Source organism: Gopherus flavomarginatus, chromosome 7 (assembly GCF_025201925.1).
Source record: "Gopherus flavomarginatus isolate rGopFla2 chromosome 7, rGopFla2.mat.asm, whole genome shotgun sequence".
NCBI classification, from domain to species: domain Eukaryota; kingdom Metazoa; phylum Chordata; order Testudines; family Testudinidae; genus Gopherus; species Gopherus flavomarginatus.
This window is the reverse complement of record NC_066623.1, coordinates 37,687,036-37,694,437: the sequence shown is the minus strand read 5'-3', so window position 1 is coordinate 37,694,437 and position 7,402 is coordinate 37,687,036.

The window sequence follows — 7,402 nt, the reverse complement described above, 5'->3', positions numbered from 1 at the left end:
ATACGTGGTCTCATCTTTGCCGAGGTGAAATTTAGTAGGATTTGCTGTCAGGCTGGCTTCCTTGAGGGATTGTAATAACATGTGACATGTTCTAGGTGGTCTTGCCAGTTTCAACTATAGATTAGAACATCATCTAGGTATGTGGTGGCATAATGGCTATGCGGTTGGAGGACTCAGTCCATTAGTTGTTGGAACATGGCTGGTGCCCCATATAGTCTAAAGGGCATTGTTCAGAACTAGAAGAGCCTGAAGGGGGTAGAAAAAGCTGTTTTTTCCCTAGGATTCTGGTGTGAGCGGGATCTGCCAATACCCTTTTGTCTGTTGAACCATTCCACCAGGTTGTCTATTTGGGGATGGTGGACAGATATTCTGAGGACCTTGGTTTTCAACAATCAGCACAGTTGCTGTATCATCTCAGACATGAAGTTTATTCCCTAATCCATTCAGATTTCCCGCAGCATCCCAACCCCAGTGAAGATTTTTTACGTTCAGCAGCAACCGCTTTGGCGTTCATAGAGTGTAATGGTTCATCTTCAGAGTACCTGGTTTTATACTCCACTATTACTAAAAAGAACCTATGTAGCCTTTGGTGCTTTTCTCCAGTGGGCCAACTATGTCCATTCCAATCTGCTCAAAGCATGTGCCTACTCGCAGAAGGGGGAATCAAGGGAGCTTTCTCTGTTGGCTGAGGGGCTGTGAGCTGACACTCTGGGTATGAGGCACAAAAATACGGAACATCTTTGTAAAGTCCAGGCCAAAAAAACTAAGTTAGAATATGGACTAACATCTTCTCCCTCCTGAGGTGTCCCAAGAAGGGTATGGCATGGGCCAGCCACATTACCTCCCTCTGACAGGGCAGGGCACCAGAATCTGACTCCGAACTTCTTCGGTTTGCCGGTCCTTCTCAATGTGATATAGGCAGTCATCCTGAATTTCTAAGTGTGGGGACAGTGCCTCTTGATGGAGTTTGACGCTTTCCCCATTTACTATTGCCACATGGATGTATGCTTGGCTCAGCATGTTGTCTGCCTGTTGTTCTTCTATGAAGTTGGACAACTGGGTCAGAATCTCGGACTCAAGTACGGGAGTGCTCTTCCCATCAGGTTGGGTTGGCCCTTGTCTTGCTGGGTCAGCTTTAATTAGCTGGCTGTCCAGGATCAGCAGTCTCCCTCAACCCTGAAAGGTTCACTGGCTCAGACAGGCCTGTGGGTGGAGGCAAGAAGGCCTGATCTCTGGAGAGGGTTAAACAACTCCCCAAAATAGTTCTAGTCTAGGTTAATAATAATGTCATAGGTGAGTGGTGTGGCTAGGCCAACCATCAGGGGTTTTGTATGCTCCACCACTATTAAAATCACTTAAATGCAGGGATACAACTTCATGTCCCCATGCACATGCTGTAAAAAGATGCTGCCCCCAGTTGAGAATCACAGAGCTCCACTCGAGGATCTGGGCATACCCTGAGTCCATAAGCCCCAGCACTTCTATTCCATTCACCTTTACAGGCATAGTCAACTTTGCTGGGTTTCCTTGTTAAGCTCATGCTCCAGGGGGGCCCAGATCTTCTCAAAGATGCACTTCATGTAGGGGTAGGGGAGTGACACCAAAGCACTGATGTGCGATCTGCCATTAGCAGATACATGTTGCTGCCCACAGCTTGTTATACATTTTGCATTGGGTCATAAACTGAAAAGCCTCTCATCCCTACATCAGTAACAACAAACATGGAGCCAGAAACTTACCAGGCTGAAGGGCTACTTCTGCCTTTTGGGTTTCTGCTGCCAGTTCTGTGGTAGGCTGTTACTCTGGGGGGGCTTCAAAAAGCTCCTCTGAGTAGGGCCCCAGAATGTGCTCCAGCGGCAAAGACTCCTTGGGCACAGGCGCCAACTCCATGAGTGCTCTGGGGCTGGTGCACCCATGAGGCAAAAATAGTGGGTGCTCAGCACCCACTGTCAGCCCCACTGATCAGCTCCTCCCTCTCCCATGAGTTCTTCCTGCCTGCTGGCAGGCCCTGCCAATCAGCTCCTCCCCCTCCCTCCCAGCGCCTCCCATCCACCATGATCAGCTATTCAGCGGCATGCAGGAGGCACTGGGGGTAGAGGGAGCGAGGGTGAGGTGTGCTAGCTGGAGGAGGAGGAGCGGGGAAAGGCAGGGCAGAGCAAGGGCAGGAAAAGGCAGGGTGGGGCCTTGGGGGAAGGGGTGGAATAGGGGCAGGGTCTGGGGAGCAGCAGGGGTCGAGCACCCCTGGGGAAAGTGGAAAATCAGTGCCTCTGTCCTTGGGGATGGGTTTGAGCACAAGAATCACTTTGGCAGCCTCATGTGGCATTTGCTGACTTCCCTCCACTTCTATACTGGATTCAGGGCTGTGAAGGTTCCCATCCTGGCTGACCAGGCTGTTGAGAACTGCTAGTGGCTCACTGCTCAGTGCAGTATCCAGCGCCTGGTCAAACACCTCATAAAGGGGGCAGGATGATGTCAACTTTCCAGAGGTGTGGTTCTCGTGCCTGGCTTTCCAGTAGTCATTCCTGAGCTGCTTAAACTGCTCCCCGCACTGGTCACTGCTCCAATGAGTCCCCAATGCTGCCAGCTTCTTCGCTATTTCATTCCTGGAACTCTCACTAAAATTTATGGGCAGTGTGTGCACTCCCATTCAGGGAGGCTAGCCCCCCTGCCCTGCCTCTTCTACTCAAAGTGTCCTCCTCCCTGATCTTGCTGGCTGGCCCACTGGTGCAGGCCAGAACCCTGGTTGGCACCTGGAGCTTCCCTGAACCCTGGCTGGCCCACCAGTGCCCAGAGCAGCCCCAAGCCCAGGCCAGCCTGCCAGCACCCAGAGCAGTTTGAAGGAGCCACAAGCTCCATCCAGGGATGAGCCCTGAGCCCAGGCTGCTGCGGGAAGTATTAGCTGAGGTCTGGGGAGGCTTAGCCACTCCCAGCCTCCATTACCTGCTGTCCAGGCTAAAATTGAACTGTTTGCTTGCCTCACACTGGAGATTAACCAAAATCTGTCTGTGCTCCTGTAACTGTGCCTCAGTGGGTCACAACTGAGAATACCAAATTCAGGACAAACTGCTGAGAAATAGGGCAGATATACCCCAAAACTGGTGGTTATTCGCCCATGAGATCATAGAATCATAGGGTTGGAAGGGACCCCCTAGGCAGATTTTTGCCCCAGCTCCCTAAGTAGCCCCCTCAAGGATTGAGTTCACAGTCATAGGTTTGTAGCAGCAATAGAATAAACTGCAGGCTTAAGTCAAGTCTCTGGTTTCTTCCAAATCATTGGAAGGGCCTCAGTCCAATGGTTAGAAATGCTCCCATTAGTATAAGTCCATAGTCCAGAGGTTTGAGCTGGAAAGAGATTTGGGCAGGAAAGAGGCAAAATCTAGGGGTTTCCAAGTTTTATAGCTTTTGCCATGTGGAGGGAAACCCATTGTTTCAAACAAAGCCCTCAGCACAGCTAGTGGAAAATCACAGGTGACAAGATGGTGTTTGGAGTCACATGGACAAGTAACGTGTCCACGCATGATTACACTTAGTCATAGTAGAAGTCATCATCTATATCTCAAAAAGCACATTCACCAGAAAGTCCATTCGGGGTAGATGGGAGTCTTCCACCGTGAGTTAATTGTCCTTTTGATGGGCCATTCAATTTGAATAGTCCCTCCAAAATTTGCTGGCTAACTACCTTGTGGGTGCTACCCAGGAGCAAACATTTTGAAATATAGGAAAAAGATCTTGGAGTCATCGTGGATAGTTCTCTGAAGATGTCCACGCAGTGTGTAGAGGCGGTCAAAAAAGCAAACAGGATGTTAGGAATCATTAAAAAGGGAATAGATAATAAGACTGAGAATATATTATTGCCCTTATACAAATCCATGGTACACCCACATCTTGAATACTGTGTACAGATGTGACCTCCTCACCTCAAAAAAGATATTCTAGCACTAGAAAAGGTTCAGAAAAGGGCAACTAAAATGATTAGGGGTTTGGAGAGGGTCCCATATGAGGAAAGATTAAAGAGGCTAGGACTCTTCAGCTTGGAAAAGAGGAGACAAAGGGGGGATATGATAGAGGTATATAAAATCATGAGTGATGCTGAGAAAGTGGATAAGGAAAAGCTATTTGCTTATTCCCATAATACAAGAACTAGGGGTCACCAAATGAAATTAATAGGCAGCAGGTTTAAAACAAATAAAAGGAAGTTCTTCTTCACACAGCGCACAGTCAAGTTGTGGAACTCCTTGCCTGAGATAGTTGTGAAGGCTGGGACTATAACAGTGTTTAATAGAGAACTGGATAAATTCATGGTGGTTAAGTCCATAAATGGCTATTAGCCAGGATAGGTAAAGAATGGTGTCCCTAGCCTCTGTTCATCAGAGGATAGAGATGGATGGCAGGAGAGAGATCACTTGATCATTGCCTGTTAGGTTCACTCCCTCTGGGGCTCCTGGCATTGGCCACTGTTGGTAGACAAATACTGGGCTAGATGGACCTTTGGTCTGACCTGGTACGGCTGTTCTTATGTTCTATGTTCTTATGTTCTAGGTATACAGCCAACAGTATAACTTCAAATACAAAAATGATACATGCATACAAATAGCATAATCATATTCAGCAAGTCATACCCTTTCCAGAGACATCTTACTTGATAATCTTTGACAACATTTGCTGCAATTATATAACAGTGGTAGCAACAATGATCTACATAGTCCTATTTTAATCAGATAACGTCACAGCTTCTTTGACTAGCTAGCAGCATACTTGGCAAAAGACTTCTCAGTGTCAGTGACATAGCTAAGGTTCACTCTTCTTGCAGCTCAGCAGCCAGATAAAATGGAAGGATTAAACACTGAGCAGCACTTTGTGAACCAGGGGTGTGGCTTCCATTTCATGAGAGTCAATTGGCCAGTCTTGGATTAGAAAGAACTAAAGACACCGTCCCATGGAATTGTGGTATAGCTTTAGTGGACTCTCACAGCCCAAGTCTGGGGGTGCCCAGGTTCAAGCTGTGTTCACACTTCAAAACAATTGTGTGTGGACCTGAGTCCCTGCAGGCCCTAGGCTCAAACGCTCCATTCTTGCTGGCTCAAGGGGGCTAGACTCGAGTCAGATAGAATTGTGTGTAGACAACAGGGGAAGTTGGGCTCAAGCCTGAGTCTGAGCCCTGGAGTAGAGACATACCCCTTGTGTGCTGTATGTAGACATTAAAGAGTCTATTATGTATTTAGTAAACATAAGAATCTACCCATTGGCCTCTGCCCTACTGCTGCGCAGTGTCTTACCAGATAGTTATCTGCTACCCTTTCTATCCCCCACCCCCAGATGGTGCTGCAATTCCATATTGCTAAATATATATAACTTCCAAAGTGCTTTAATATGGCAGGTAGACTCTCTATGGGCTTGGCTACACTCAAAACTCCAAAGTGCTGAGCGAGAAAGTTGCAGCGCTGTAAAGCGCCAGTGTAGCCAAGGCCTTAGTGACATTAGTGGAACAAAGTAAATCAGGATGGCTGTTTTATCAGGATGTCTCCCATGAAAGCGATTCAGCTGATAGTGAATAGCTGTTGCATAACTGGGACAGGATTAGCATATGTTCTAATGGGAAGGAATGTAGCTAGTGCCAAGTAGTTAAACATTGAGTCAGTAGGTGTTAAACAGGTGTGAAATACTAAAATCTTGTTTTTTAATACCAAAATTGCCACGTAAAGCTTGAGGTGTATTTGCCTGGGTATTCTGCAGGCTCAAGGGCAGTGGGGTTTTGGCCTAATCAGGGCCCTATATGCACTAGGTGCTGTACACACATATAACACAAAGAAAGCGTTTTTGGTGACTTTGATCAAAGGCAAGAGAGGTAAGGAGTCATCGAGCAACACAGGCCCAGATACACAAAGGGATTTAGGCACCTAACTCCCATGGGAACTAGGCACCTAACCAAGCCAGCACTAGGTATAAGCAGACTAAGTAATTGTTTAGGGCCCTGAGCAGCTCAAGAGGGCCCCCTATACTCTTTTTTAGTTTGTGTAGAGGAAACCAATAATATTCCTGCTTAGGATCCCAATGGGCTAGCACCACCTGTGGCACCTAAATACCTTTGCAAAGCTGGGCCATGGTTCCAGCTTATGGAATTCCCTTGCCCAGGAAGAGACAATGATCACAACTCTCACCTCCTGCAGGGCAAAACACATGAATTATGGTTATTATTTGTATCGCAGTAGCACCCACGGGCCTAATCAGGGCTCTACATGCACTAGGTGCTGTACACACATATAACACAAAGAAAGTCCCTGCCCCAAAGAGATAACAATCTGCCTAGAACATTAGACACACAAGGTGGTTACAACAAACAGATGTGGAATCACAAGGTAAGAGCAGGGCTGTTTTGATCACTGTCATAAGCAGCCAGTGCAGCACAGCAGCTGTCTCACTCTTGGCAAGTGTTTCGTAGGGCTTCTCGTGGCCCGAGCTTTCTCACAGTAACAATATTAATAATGATATCCACTCTGCCCTCCCGTGGGGAGAACTGTGTGGAGAGCATCAGCAGTGATAAGACCACAGGGCAGATCTATGTAATTCTGTAAGGCACTCAGCTATCATGGTTATGAGGCCAGAATAAGTGCTGGGATAGATGGCTTAGATGAACTAGAGAGAGAGTGAAAGCTGAGTTTTTTCATAGGCTGGCATAAAAGCCTATGCGCTCTTCCAATATTAATAAATATTTCATTGCATTAAACAGTAAGAGAATCCCCCACAGCTAGCCACATTCTGAAGCCCTGAGTTCTTTCTCCGGCAAAGTTAGTGGTAGCTCTGCCTGAGCAAGGGCTACAGGACTGGGGATGGCACAAATCACAATAGATTGAGGGGGTATTTGAAAAGGGGGTAATTGGTCATTGCCCCTGCCTAACACAGTACCCCTCCCTTCAGTGCAGTTCTGTTTTAGCCAGGGCTGCAGCTGTACCTATTGTGTATTTTACTATAGAGCTGAGACAAGCTGTGTGAGGGAATATCCTTTACTGGCCCAACTTCTGTTGGTGAGACAAGCTTTCAAGCTTACGCAGAGCTCTTCAGGTCTGGCTCACCCACCCCTCTTGTCTCTCTAATATCTTGGGACCAACCCAGCTACAATGTTACTTTACAGGTGCAAATTCCACCCTTCCTCATGCTCCCAGGGTCAATCCCCGGCCCTGACTGGCTCCTCTGAGGCGGCTACTCTGACTCAGGGCTCCCAATGGTCTCCTGGGAGGTGAAAGTCAGGGCAGCGCCCACAGGACTTGAAATCCCAGCAGAGTTTGCTCAGCCAGAGCATTTATGAAGTAATGGCTGGTTAGAGTCAGCCAGGAAGCAAGAGGTGCCTGGGGAAGCTATAGGAGCTGGTGAAGAGAAGCACCAAGGAAAAATGCATGCAAATATG